The sequence below is a fragment of the Dasypus novemcinctus genome, chromosome X, assembly GCF_030445035.2.
Source record: "Dasypus novemcinctus isolate mDasNov1 chromosome X, mDasNov1.1.hap2, whole genome shotgun sequence".
NCBI lineage: Eukaryota > Metazoa > Chordata > Mammalia > Cingulata > Dasypodidae > Dasypus > Dasypus novemcinctus.
The window spans coordinates 108,734,220-108,749,294 of NC_080704.1; the positions used below are offsets into that span (position 1 = coordinate 108,734,220).

Here is a 15,075-nt window from a genome sequence, read left to right on the forward strand (position 1 = left end):
TCACCACGGCTGCCCCCACAGCCATCACAAACCTCAGAACACTTAACATTTGGTATAAAGCAAATTCATTCACAAATTAGCACCATAACAAAAGATTTCAGCTAGACTTTTCCACTGTTTAAACTTTACACCCAGACCAAGCTCCACCAGAAAAGCCAATCCATTTTCCTGTAACCAAGTTTTGTTTTCCTTAATCTAGACCAATTTCCAGGATATTAGGACTCGAACCTATAAATACCCTTCCTATTAAAATCGAGAATCCACTCCTTTAGTGGATATAAGACCAGTACCAGATTCTAACATGCAGTTAGACAAACCCAAAACACCAGGGCTTTTCCCCGGTTTTCCTCCTTTTCCCAAGCCTAGAGAGAACGGCTTCCCCCCAGCCTTCTGGGGCTACTAGGGTTCTCTCGGGAGGTGATCAGCCTCCCCTTCCTAGCAATTAAAGCTAGGGCCTTCCAGACTCTGCTCACCCGGGGAGTCTTACCTTCTTCCCTGTTCGGAGCTCTTTTTCGTTCCCAGAATCTTTCTCTTCAGACCTTCCATTGCCCCTTGATTTTGTCGGGAAGATTCTGGTGGAGCCCACATCTTTTCTGGATTAAATTTAATCCAGGGGCGCCCAGATTTGGGGTTCACCCGAGTCCTCCCGGCTTCCTCGGGGATTTGGAAGGGGCAGCAAAATGCTACCGTCTCTGGCCTTCATTTTTGTCCCTTCGTGGTCGCCATTAATGTTGTGGAATTTAAGAGAAGTTCAATTATTTGAGAATAGAGAGGCCAGGACTCAGGAATGATTTTGAGAAGGAAAAATGGTTTATTGACGGCCGGCCGGACTCGGGAGCTTTCTGTTTGAATCCCGAGCCCCGAACAAGATTTTCAAACGTCTTTTATACAGAGAGGAAAGGCCAAATGGTCCCTTTGTTTCAGTTCTCAATAGGCTTCAATTAGCATATATCTCTTTCACATCTTAGGTAAGCTTTTAGCAAGGACTCCAGACATTTTAGATAAGCCTTGGTTTTTGCATTTCCCCTAAATACTTAAAGTTTATAGCCCTTGCTTTGTTAAACATTTCCTGGGACTGGAGCCTGCTGTCACCGTCCCTAAGGGCAGGACTGCAGCCTCTTACCGTTCCACACCCACAAGTCAAATAACTTAGTTATCTCTGAAGAGACAAAGAGCCTTCCACCCATAGCCCACATCAAATCTAGAAGGCTTACTTGCTCTCAGGGTTGGTATATTCTGGCTGGCTGGCAATCTTTGGGGTTCCTTGGTTTTTCCATCACATGGCAATGCATATGGTGGCATCTTCTCCTTTCTCTTCTAGGTTCCTTTAACTTCCAGCTTCTTGCTTCTCTCGTGGCTTCTCCTGCTGTGTCCAATTTCCTTTTCTTAAAAGGACTTCACCTATGTTGGATTAAGTCCCATCCTTATTCAATTTTGGACACACCTTAACTAAAAATATCTTCAAAGGTCTTATACACCCATGGGTTTACAGCCACAGAACCAGGGGTTAGGCTTTAGCCTGCCTTTTCTGGGGGACATGATTCAATCCCCAATAGTTATTTTCTTCAAGAATTTACATATTTTATCCCACTGCCTTATTGCCTCCAAGATTTCCAAGGAGAAATCAACACCTAATCTTATTGGAACTTCCTTGTACATTAATATTGCTTTTTTTCTTGGAGCTTTCAGAACTCTCCTTGTCCTTGACATTCAGCATTTTGGCAACAATGTGACTGGGTGTGATTCTCTTAGAATTTATCCTGTTTGGGGTTTGTTGAGCTCTTTGAATGTATTTAACCAATGTCTTTCATTAAATTTGGGAAGCTTTTTGCTGTTGTTTCTTTGACTATTCCCTCTTCCCCTTTCTCTCTTTGTTCTCCTTGTGGGACTCCCATAATGTGAGTATTGGAACATTTGATGGTGTCCCACAGATCTCTTAGGCTCTATAAACTTTTTTCATTCATTTTACTTTCTGCTTCTCAGCCTAAATCATTTCAATTTTCCTATCTTCAGGTTTACTGATTCTTTTGCCAGCTCTAATCTGCTTTGGAAACCATCTAGGGAATTTTTTATTTCAATAATGGTGGTGTGCAATGCTAGTATTTCTGTTTGATTCTTTTGAAAAATTTCTATCTACTTATTGAGATACCCATATTGTTCATTTATCATTTTCATTATATCCTTTTGTTCTTTCTTGGGGTTTTCCTTTATCTTCTTGAGCACATTGGAGATCCTTTTTTTTTTTTTTAAATCTTTCTCCTGTGGTTTGTCCAAATTCTGTCTTCTTCCATGAATGTCTGTAAAGGTTTCTCTTGTTCCATTGGATGGGCCACCATTTCCTGTTACTTTGTCTTGTATTCTTTTGTTGCACACTGTACATTTTAATATTTTAATGTGTCAACTCAGGGTTTTAGTCCATGCACTGTGTATTCTTTAAATGTGTATCCAGCTAGTGATATGGCAGAGATTTCCTTGAGTGCCAGGAGCTAACAAAAACAAAGTAATGCAAAAAACACCTTTAACGGTCTTTGCAAATTTATTGGTGCTCTCCTTCAGAATTTAGCCCTCCTATCAAGTATATTAGCCTAAGATGAAAGTGTGGGGTTCTGTCTTTTCTGAGCCTTTGTTTTGTCCTGCAGTTGTGTTTATGGCCTTCAGAATCCCCCCTTTTATAGGAATCTACCCCCTGGGAAATGGACTTTTGCCTCTGGAGTGCTCTATTGTATGCCTTAAAGCCAGTTCAGTAATCCTTTGTCCCAGGCTGCTTGCACTCAATTGTTTCTTACACTCTTTTAACTGTCTACAAGCTGCATCTACCTGTAAGACAAGTTCTAGGATGGTGAGCCAGAGACTGGTATCTCTAATAGATTGGCTCTGACAGACAGGCACACCTGTATGTATGTAGGGGTTACTCTTCTTCCTCCAGAACAGGGCCAGGGACCTACAGTGTGAGCAGCAGCCAGCTCCACACCTCATTTGGCCAGGAAGGAGATAGGAGAGGCCAGCAATGGTGGCTTGAGCTTTTGCTACCGGTTATTAATTGTTTTATTTTAATTCAGAACTTGCCCAGTTACTGCATCGTTTTAACTGTTTTCCAGAGTTTTAAGTAGATGGCTCAGCCAATTTTTCTAGTTGTTAAAAGATTCTGTGAGGTAACAGCCTTGGAACATTTTATGCCATTTTGGCCCAATAGAAGTCTCCAATATTTTTAATTTGAAATAATGTCAAATTTACAGGGCAGTTGCAAAAATAATCCGAACCCCATACAGAGAACTCCAAAATACCTCTACCCCACTGATAGCAGATCTACCTATTTTAGCATTTTTACCACCTTTGCTGTATGAATACAGTCTATCTATCTATCTGTTCATCCATCCATTTATCCATATCTCTCTCTCTTAATTCTTTTTTTGTTTTTTTGGCTTGCAGAATGATTTTTTGGTATTAAAAAATTGAATTTACAGATCAATCATGCATAAAATACAAAATTCCCTTACACCACCCGACTACCAATACCTTGCATTGGTTTGAAACATATGTTGCAATTGATGATTGTACTTTTTTATAATAGTAGTGTTTTTTAAACAGTAGTTACCTTTGTTACAGTTGAAGAAAGAATAGTAAAATAGTACTATTGACTGTCATCCACAGTTTACATTAGGAATATTTTTCCCGTATACCAACCTATTATTAAACCCTTTATTAGTGTCATGCATTTGTTTTAATTCATGAGAGAACATTTTTATACTTATATTATGAATTATAGTCCATTGTCACTAGCAGCGTTCACTGTTATAGTCTTACGTTTTATCTTTTAATTTTTATTCAAGAAACATTTTAGACCTAAAGTTTCCCTTTTTCACCACATTCACCTGTATAATTCAGTACTGTTAATTGCACACACAGTAATGTGCTACCATAACCAACATCCATTTACAAATATTTACAATCAACCTAAATAAAAATCCTAGACAAATAAGGCATCAACTCCACAATCTCTACCTCCCATCTATCCCTTGGTAACCTCTATTCTAAATTCTGTCTCTATGATTTAGCTTTTTATAATTAGTTCGTATCAGTAATATCGTATAATATTTGTCCTTTTGTGTCTGACATGTCACTCAATATAATATCCTCAAGGCTAATCCATGTTGCTGGATGCATCAGGACTTCATTCCTTTTTACAGCTGAACAATTTTCCATCATATGTATATAACACATTAGTTTATCCATTCATCAGTTGATGGGCACTTTAGATACTTCCATCTTTTGTCAATTGTGAATAACGCCACTATGAACATCAGTCGGCAAGTGTCTGATCACATCCATGTTTTTAGTTCTTCTAGATATATATACCTAGTAGTGGGATTGCTCGTCATATGATAATTCTACATTAAGCTTCCTGAGGAACTGCCAAACTATCTTCCACAGCGACTGCACCATTTTGTAGTCCCACAAGCAATGAATGAATGTTACTATTTTTCCTTATCCTCTCCAAGACTTGTGATGTTCTGGGTTTTTTTGACAGTAGCTATTCTAGTGGGTGTGAAATGATATCTCATTGTAGATTTGCATTTCCCTAATAGCTTGAGATGTTGAGCATCTTTTCATGATTCTTTAGATATTTCTAGATCCTTTTTGTAGAAATGTCTATTCAAGTCTTTGTCCATTTTTAAATTGGGTTTTGTGTCTTTTTATTGTTGAATGATAGGATTTCTTATATATTCTGGATATTAAACCCTTTTCCATTATGTGGTTTCCAAATATTTTCTCCCATTGAGTATGTTATCTTTTTACTTTTGTCACAAAGTCCTTTGAGGCAAAAAAGTTGTAAATTTTCAGGAGGTACAAATTATCTATTTTTTTCTTTTGTTGCTTTTGCTGTTGGTGTAAAGTCTAAGAAACCATTGCCTATCACAAGATCTTAAAGATGCTTCCCTACATTTTCTTCTAGGAGTTTTATAGTTTTGCTTCTTAGATTCAGGCTTTTGATCCATTTTGAGTTAATTTTTGTATATTTTGTGAGATAGGGCTTCTCCTTAATTCTTTTGCATGTGGATATCCAATTCTCACAGTACCATTTGTTGAAGAGACTATTCTTTCCCTTGGCAGTTGTGGAAGTTTGAGATTATTTATGAATTCCAAAAAGAGAGATTATGTTTGTTTGTAAACTGGTCTGTTCCTCTGGATGTGATCTCCTTTGATAGTATGAGATTCAGCTGAGAAGTCTTTGATTAAATTATGTTAAGATTAGGGTTTTGATTCTACCACATCAATAGTGTGTAACTCAGTTTAAGTCCCCACCCCCTCGGTGGGTTATATAAATGGACACTCATTCAAGAAGACAGATAGAAGAAGACACAGAAGAGAAGAGAACTTGGTCATTTCAGTCCTGCCATGTGACAGAAAGGAGAAGGCGCAAACACCTAAAACCCCAAGGAGAGCTGAACTATTTGTCTGATAGTTTACAGCTGAAGAGACCAGAGCCTTGTGCAGCTGAAAAGGCCTGGAAAGAAAAGAACCCTCCAGCCAACTGCTGAGATAGGAAGAAGCTGGGCCCACAGAGACTTAGAGGAAGAGGAATGGCAAACACTCACAGAAATCAGCAAACATCTTGCTTCAACACATGGCAACAGACTTTGGTGAGAAAGTACCTCTTATAGTACCTTGAATTGGACTCTTTAGAGCCTTGTAACTGTAACCTTCTACCTCAAATAAATACCCTTTATAAATGACAACAGATTTCTGGTACTTTGCATCCGTACACCTTTGACTGACTAATACAGTAGTCTTGTAAAAAATTAATTGGCCATAAATGTGAGGGTTTATATCTGAACTTTTGGTTTTATACTATTGGTCAGTATATCTGTCCTTGTGCCAATACTATGCTGCTGTGACCACTGCAACGTTGTAATATGTTTTAAAGTCAAATAGTGTGAGTCCTCTGATTTCATTCATCCTTTTCAAGATGTTTGTGGCTAGGTGGGTCATCTTAACCTTCCAATTAAATCTGATAATTGGCTTTTTCATTTTAGCAATGTAGGCTGTTGAAATTTTTATTGGAATTGTGTTGAATATGTAAATCACTTTGGATAGTATTGACATTTTAATGATATTTAGTCTTCAATGAACACGGAATGTCCTTCTTTGATTTCTTTTAGCACTCTTTTGTAGTTTTCTGTGTACAAGTCTTTCACATCCTTAGTTAAATTCATTGTTATATATTTGATTCTTTTAGTAGCTATTATAAATGGAATTTTTGATTTGTTCCTCAGCTTGCTCATTATGTTGTTATGGTTGTTATGGTTTGAAGCCAATCCATTCCTTTGTGTGTAAGTCTATTGCAGATGGACTTTTTGATTAGATTCAGTTAAGGGTCTTCCTTTTGATTAGATCATTTCACTGGAGTGTGACCCAGGATGGGCCTTATTTCTTTTATTGGAGTTCTTTATAAATGGAAGACTAAAAAGGCATGGACACAGCAAAGAGCTGCAGGGACAGGGAAGAGCCTCCAGAAGGTGAAATCAATGAACCTGGGAGAGAGAAAATCCGTGTATTGAGCAGCCTGAAGGTGAAATTGAGGCCCAGAGGAGAAGGGATAGGGGAGACTTGAGCAGACACTGCCATGTGCCTGATTGCCTACAGTTGCAGCTTGGTGAGAAAACAACTCTGATGATCCCACAATTTGAGCACTTTCAAAGCCTTAGAATTTTAAGTTTTAAAAAATATATATATATATTTTATTTTTAAAGGAGAATTAGATTACATAAATGTTACATAAAAAATATAAGGGAGACCTATATGCTGCACTCCCTTCCCCTTCCACACTTTCCTACATCAACAACATCCCTCATTAGTATGGTACATTTGTTAAAATTGATGAACACATACTGAAGCATTGGTATTAACCATGGATTACAGTTTACATTACATTAATAGTTTATACTCTGTCCCGCACAATTTTGTAGATTATGATAAAATATACAATAGCCTGTATCTATCATGCAGTGTCATGCAGGACAACTCCAATTTCCAAAAAATGCCCCCATATTACACCTATGCTTCCCTGTCCCATCCCTCAGAACTTCTGATGGCCACTGCTTTTATATCAATGATAAGAGTTCTTCCATTGCTAGAATAATAACAAGTCTATAATAGAATAATAATAAGTCTATTTAGTCCATTGTTCATTCCCCATCTTGAGGATTTTGGAATGGTGATGCCCCTCTGCTTCTATTGAGAGGGAGTTTAGATCCCAGGGAACAGATAGATGGAACTGTCTTGCTTGCAGATACAGATCACTCTGTTCCTTGGGAAGGGCATTGTCCATCATCATCTCCTTGTTAGTTGTCCTGTGCGAGTTCAATGAACTGGAGAATAGGTGTTGCAACTCTGGTGAAATTCAGGGCACAACTGGCACGTGGATGGATCAAAGATTTAAGTCTCTGGGACATATATTTATCAAGTACAGTGCTAATTATATGTCCAAATAAAAGGAGCAGAAGAGCCATGCGAAGAGAACCTATAAATAAACCTAACTCCGTTATATTGGGGAGCATAAATTCATTAAGGCCCACTGAAAGGGTGCCGAATTCCTGAGCTGTCTCCCTGCTTATAGTTTCTGGATGTCTCTAAAGCCCTTAGGAGCCTGCTGTTTGAGGCAACTGTTTCCCACTGCAAAAACCAACACATTTCTGATATTTTGCTCCCAGCTGCTTTTAGCAAACCAAAACAAAAATTGGTACCAGGAGAGTAGGGCATGTCTAGTTACGCAAATACCAAAAATGTTGGAATGGTTTTATAAATGTGTTAAGGGTAGATTCTGATAAATTGTGAGACACTTGACAGAAAAGACCTAGAGTGCTTTGGAGAGATTGTTGGTAGGAATATGGATGCTAAAGGGTACTTCCAATGAGGTCTTAGACAGAAGTGGTGAATATGTCATTGCAAACTGGAAGAAATGTGATACTTGTTTTAAAGAGGCAGAGATCTTGGCAAAATTGATTCCTGATGTTAGATGAAAGAGAGAATTTGAAAGTGATGAGTTAGGATAGTAGCTGAGGAGATTTCCAAACTAAATGTAGAAAGTATGACCTGGCCTCTCCTTGCAGCTTATAGCAAAATGCGAGAGAAAAGGGAAATGGCGAAAACTGAACACCTGGGCACAAAGAAAACCAGAAATTGATGGTCTGGGAAATTCTGAGGTTTCAGAAAATGAGTCCCCAGAGGATAATGCCCCATGTGAAAATTTAACTGAACATAAACCCAACCAGTCCTTTCAGTCTAAGCCAGGATGGGAAATGCAATTATCCAGGAAGGATCTGTGAAAGATCTTAACTGTCTGACGGCTTAGACTCCTGTTTCTTGCATGCTAAACCAACAAGTTTTTTTTTTGTGGTATCTGTATGAATGAAACCACTTCCAGCCTGAACTAAAAGGGAAAGAAAAGGGAGAGATTGAAGGAAAAATTACTTCAATGGCAGAACAATGGAAACTGAGGTCTGGACTATATACATCTTCTCTGCCAAGAAAGGGACTACACACATGTGTGGGGAAAGAGTGAATATACCCCAGAGCTTGGAGAGGATGGGCCTTCTGCCCTATTGTTCAGGGAGATTGAGAGTGTTATCACCCCAGGGTTCAGGGAGGGTAGAACATATTCCTTGGGGATTGAGGAGAGTTTGGCTGCAACCCCATGGTTAGGATGGGTTGAGCCTGTGCTCCAGAAATTGGGAAGAATGTGGTCATCAACCCAGTTGTCTCAGAGGGTGGGGTCTAGAGTTTGGATGCAACCCAGATGCTTGATGTGGGTGGAGTCAAGCATATCCCTTCTTGGCAAGCCCTTGGAAAGGAACGACATTCCATCTGGCCCCAAGGAGGAGAAACTACAGTTCTATAGATGACTGTCAGACTTTGAAATCAAATGGAGTATGCCCTGCTGGTTTTTGGAACTGCTTGGGATCTGTAACCCTTGTTTTCCTTACAATTTCTCCCGATGGCAATGGGAATATTTATCTTGTGACTGTCCTTCCTCTGTACACTGGAAGCAGATAACTTGACTTAAGTTTCACATGTCCACAGTCAGAAGGAATTTTGACCCAGGACAGACTATATGCCTATAACTCATTTTGATGAGACTTGTACTTAATACTGTTGCTGAGATGATTTGAGGTTTTTTGAAATATTGTGATGGAATGAATGCATTTTGCATATGGAAAGAATTATATTTTGGGGGTTCAGAGGATAGAATGTGCTGAATTGAGTCTTGTGGAGCCCAGAAAATCCTGTTCTCAAAGCTAATCCATTCCTGTGCATGTAAACCTATTAAAAATGGGACCTTTTTATTAGATTCATTTAAGGGACCATCTTTTTGATCAGATTACTTCAGTGGGGCATGACCCAGGGTAGATTTTAATACTCTTACTGGAGTCCTTTATAAATGGAGGAATAAAATGATGCAAACACAGGAAAAAGCTGGTGAGACAGAGAAAAGCCTCCAGAAGTTGAATTCAGTGAAACCGGTAGAGAAAAAGCCACAGAAGGAACAGTCAGAAGCTGAAAGCAGTGAGGCCCAGAGGAGAGGGGAAAGAAGAGCGGACACCACCATGTGCCTGATGGCCCAGAGCTGCAGCTCAGTGACAGAGCATCTCTGATGATGCCTTCATTTGGATATTTCATGGCTTCAGAATCAGAACTGTAATCTTTTAACCTAATAAACTCCCATTGGAAAAGCTAACTCATTTCTTGTATATTGTACCCAGCAGATTTTAACACTAGTAGTGTATAGAAAGACTACTGAGTTTTGCATGTTGATCTTGTACCTAGCCATGTTGCTGAATTCATTTATTAGCTCTAATAGCTTGGTTGTAGATTTTTCAAGACAGTCTATATATAAGATCATACTATCTGCAAATAGTGAAAGTTTTACTTCTTCCTTTACAATTTGGATGCCTTTTGTTTCTTTTTCTTGCCTAACTGCTCTGGCTAAATCTGCCAGTAGCATGTTGAATAACTGGTGGCAATGGGCATCTTTGTCTTGTTATAGATATTACAGGGAAAACTTTCAGGCTTTCACCATTGAGTATGATGTTAGCTGTGGGTTTTTCATATATGCCCTTTATCATGTTGAGGAATTTTCCTTCTATTCCTATTTTTCTGTTTTAATCAAGAATGGACCCTCATTTCTGTCAAATGCCTTTTTCTGTGTCAATTGAGATGGTCATATGTTTTTGTTCCCTTCGTTTTGTTAATGTGGCATACTACATTAATTGATTTTCTTATGTTAAACCACCCATGCATAACTCAGACAAAACACACTTGATCATGGTGTATAATTCTTTTAATGTACTGTTGGATTACATTTGCAAGTATTTTGTTGAGAATTTTTGCATCTACATTCTTAAGATCTATTGGTCGATAATTTTCTTTTCTTGTATCTGTTTTAGGCTTTGGTATTAGGGTGATTTTGGCCTCACAGAATGAGTTAGGTAGTGCTTCCTCCTGTTCAGTGTTTTTAAAGAGTTTGAGTAGCATTGGTATTGATTATTCTTAGAATGTTTGGTAGAATTTACCCATGAAGCCATCTGGTCCTGGAAATTTCTTTGTTTAGAGGTGTGGTTTTTTTTAATTGTCTTTTTTTTCTTAAGATAAATAGATCACACAAACTGTAACATTAAAAAATTTAAGAGGTTTCCATATACCCCACTCCCTACCCCCACCACTCCTCCCACATCAACCTGTTTCATCAGTGTGGCACATTCATTGCATTTGGTGAATACATTCTGGAGCACTGCTACACTGCATGGATTATAGTTTACGTTGTAGTTTACACTCACCCCCAGTCCATTCAGTGGGTTATGGCAGGATATATAATGTCCTGCATCTGTCCGTGCAGTATCATTCAGGATAACTCCAAGTTCCAAAAGTGCCACCATATCACACCTCTTCTTCCCTCTCAGCAACTCCTGTGGCCACTGTCTCCACATCAATGGTATAATTTCTTCCATTGCTAGAGTCACAATAATTTTATAGTAGAATACCTGTAAGTACACTCTAATCCATATTTTATTGATCCCTCCTGCAGACCCTGGGATGGCGATGTCCATTCCACCTCTAAATCAAGAGGAGGCTTAGATCCCACAAGTATGACAGATGTGATTCTCCTGCTTGCAGTTGTAGACTCTCTCGGTTCCCTGGTGTAGTGGCTGACCATCCTCACCTCGCTGTTAGCTGACCTGGGTAAGTACAATGAATCGGAGAGTAAGTGCTGCAATTCCCCTGAAGCTCAGGGCCCAGCCGGCATATAGAGAGTCCAGAGATTCAAGTCTCCGGAGCATACACCAACCCCAGCACCAACCATAGTTTCAGTAAGAGTGATAGAAAAGGCATGTGTAGAGAGGTCACATCTGAGTGCTGAGAACCAGCTCAGCAATAGGTTTGCTCAAAGGGAAGGCCACACAGAACTTACAGAAATAATAGACAAAGAGAAACATGAAAGAGGAACCAAGGATGGAACCAGGGGGCTCACAGCTTCTGTAACTGAGAGCCTCAACCCTAGTTTCTGCATCATATTTATTAGGAACTCTAAAACAGTTGTTCCTCATCAGCATGGCAACATTTACAATAATTGGGGACAAGTGCAACAAATAGGGAACAGGTAAGCCAGTTTCCCAAACATTTCCCCCTTTTTGTTTTTGTAAGGCAACAAAGGCAGATTTGGTAGTATCTTGCTGCTTCATACCCCGAAGGGCTCATTGCGTGCTTCTGAAGACTAAGTTCAAAAGAAACAAGGACAAACAAGCAACATTCCTCCCAGAATACCTCCTTCCCAACTTTTTCCCAAGCCATAGCATTTAGTGACTGTAGTCCATCAACAATTCCAGCCTTCATTACATTTTGTAATTTTTCCTCCAAGTTTGGAAGAGCATTTTATACATAATCACTAACTACAACAGATTATACAAACTTCCAACTAGTGACAACTTTTGAGTTTAAGATTTCCTACCAGCAAGGCTATACAGGCCTGTACTCGATCAAAAATAACCTCATTTTCCCCAATTTGTATAGTTTGAGGCATAGGCAATGACAACTTATTGTTACTTCCCCATTTTGGGCTGTAGATCAGCTGAAAAGTTTATCACATAATTTCAGTGCCTTCCTTGGTCCTGCTCTTAGCATCTTCACTGGACCACAACTCAGTGTTGAATTTAAACTTAAGTACATCATTGTGAGGACTCTTTTTCCAGGCAGAAAACAATAGCTGACCTGTTTTGAGTCCCATTGCAGTGTCTGTAATAGTGAAAGCATATCTTGCCCCTTCTAAGAACAGGAGGGTGCTGATGTCACAGTCATTGAAGTGAGCATTAAGGCCACAAGCTGTTGGTGAATGGCAGGCAGCAGGAACTCCTGTACTAGGCACCACAAGGTCTGGTATTTATGATGTTCACTTTTCTGGTGGAGCTACTCTGCTTCATTCTCAGATGTCAATTGAATGGCTCTGGATCTTCATGAGGTATCTGCCTCATCAGTCCTGAGAGGGATGTAAGAGGAGTGGGCAGGGACATGTCAGTTAACTGTCACTGCTGGCAGGCATCCCAGATGTTCTTCAACAGATCTCTCCCCCATAGAGGGTAATTCACAACAGTCCATTGTTTCAGTTTTGATTTTAGTATTTGCAGTCCACTTCTGGATAGGGATGGCAGCCTTCAGAGTGACCAGACACTATTGGGTTACATCTTTCACTTTCAGCAGGACTTGCTATGCTGCACACAATTGCTTTTTTATATTGTACTTTTGGCCTCTTCCCACATTTGTGACTAAAACCCTAGGGGTACTCAATTAGAATATTGTCTTTGCTACAAACCCCACCCAAAGCCAATATTGGTGCTGGCCACAGCCAATACACAGGCTAAGTCAATATTCACCTTCCCTTATTTTTTTTAATTTTTTTTAAGATTTATTTTTTAATTTATTTCTCTCCCCTTCCCCCCCCCAATTGTCTGTTCTCTGTGTCCATTCGCTGTATGTCCTTCTGTGACCTCTTCTATCCTTATCAGCGGCACCAGGAATCTGTTTCTTTTTGTTGCGTCATCTTGCTGCATCAGCTCTCTGTGTGTGCGGTGCCATTCCTGGGCAGGCTGCACTTTCTTTCATGCTGTGCAGCTCTCTTTATGGGGTGCACTCCCTGCGCGTGGGGCTTCCTTACAGGGGGGCACCCCTGTGTGGCAGGGCACTCCTTGCGCCCATCAGCACTGCACATGGGCCAGCTCCACACGGGTCAAGGAGGCCCGGGCACCTCCCATGTGGTAGGCGGACGCCCTATCCATTGGGCCATGTCCGCTTTTTTTATTTTTTAAAGCAGCCTGCTGGAGGTCCTCCCACTCCCATGAAGGACCTTTCCTAATTAACACATCTTAGTGAGGGATAAAAGAGTTTTAGTATTCCAACAATTACTAATTCTATTAACATGAGAAAACATTGTACTTTATCAAATACAGTAGATGATATAGTTTTGTCTTACCCATCCAAACAACATTTAATAATTTGATAGAGTAGCAGGACCTTACAGCTTGTCCCAATTGTTTGCCTATTCCAGGCCCTTAAAATACCATTGACTCTGATGTTTCTTAGTAGGGTCACTGCCACAGGTTTCTTCTATGCATCTAGATTCATTGCCATCAGGCCAGGGAAGAAATCCTTGAGGAAGAACTGCAGAAGTCCATTGCTGACCTTTTCACACAATTTGTACTTTTTATATTCATTCAGGTTCATTTTATTTTTGCAAAACACATTAACTCACTGAATACTATCACAATACTTTTACAACTTGCTATATGCATACTAGTTCTGTCCAGCATGTCTCCATTTTCTGATTTTTTAAAACCATTTTATTTTAAGACAAAATACACCTTAAATTTCAGTTAGCATTCCCACAAACCTCTTACCTTTTTCAATATTCACTTAATTTTTACATCTTTCATTTTATCCTATGAAGAAAAATAAGTTATTAATTTCAATTTAAGCAAGAACCATTTTTTACAACGAGACATAGTAAGTCTATTAATCAAGACTTACACTTTTTATTATTTTAGAGATCTCATTAACATTTTAAACTTAGGTAATAATGTAAATACTTATTTAATTTTTGGCCATTTATGTAGAGCTCTTTCAGTTTTTGTTTTGTTTTTTTTTTTTAATCAAATTATATCACCATCTGGAGGTATCAGAATATACACTGACAATGAACAGTCACAAAGAGTTACAACATACACTGAAACAATTACAGCATACACACTGGCATTGAACAAACAAACACAAAAGCAGTTCCAAATCTACTAACAAGAATTTCTTCATTGACATAAATTTGACTTTTTATACGCTCTTGAGCTGCCCTGTCTTCTGCCTTTTCTGTTTTCTTTCCTCTATCATTTTTTGTAATTTTTCTTCTTGCTTTCTTTTATAACCCAACATTTCTTTTACAGTTTTTCTCCTCTCAATTTCCTTCTTAATCTCTTTCTGTCCCCAAGCAATACTTGCTTTATGATGCCATGCTTAAACAAGTTTTGTAGTTTAGTTACTTTAATGTAAAGCCATTCTAGTCTTCGGAACGAGACCCATCCATGTAGTTTTCAGCGTCCGTTTCTCCATCTGCATGACCGGAGGTTATGGGTTCCACAGGAACTTTCCTCATCTTTTAGCGTTCATGCTATGACTTTATCCAACGAGCTGGTACCCACACAGGACGTTCTCCGTCTCCTGGGGGAAATGCAAGCAAACATCTTCCTCAAGTTAACAGCTTCCCTGTTGACCAATCATTGGTCAGTGGACCATTCCACTAATTTAAAGGTTTTTCAGACAGAGTTTGGGTTTGAGTTTTAGAATTAGTTTGGAAATGCCTTTCAGCTGCTGTAACTTCCAGGGTTATTCCACAGTTATGAAAATTGAGTACCTGCGGTGTCTCCCTGTCTCCCCCTTTTTGTTTTTGTAGTATGAGTTTTAGGGCTTGATTTGCTCGCTGGACAATAGCTTGTCCTTGGGGGTTATAAGGAAGTCCTGTAGTGTGTGAAATACTCCAAG

The 15,075-nt window shown here is 39.3% G+C and overlaps 1 protein-coding gene across 19 annotated transcripts in view; it reads left to right on the plus strand.

Moving 5' to 3' along the window:
• GPRASP1 (G protein-coupled receptor associated sorting protein 1) overlaps positions 1-15,075 on the plus strand; it is an 87,474-nt gene that overhangs the window by 20,750 nt on the left and 51,649 nt on the right. For 9 of the 19 annotated variants that reach the window (XM_071213324.1, XM_071213317.1, XM_071213319.1 and 6 more), the window contains one exon: positions 11,084-11,238. The exons of the other annotated variants lie outside the window; for them this stretch is intronic. The gene's annotated coding sequence lies outside the window, so the exon portion shown is untranslated. The remainder of the gene's footprint in view (positions 1-11,083; positions 11,239-15,075) is intronic. 19 annotated transcript variants of the gene reach the window in all.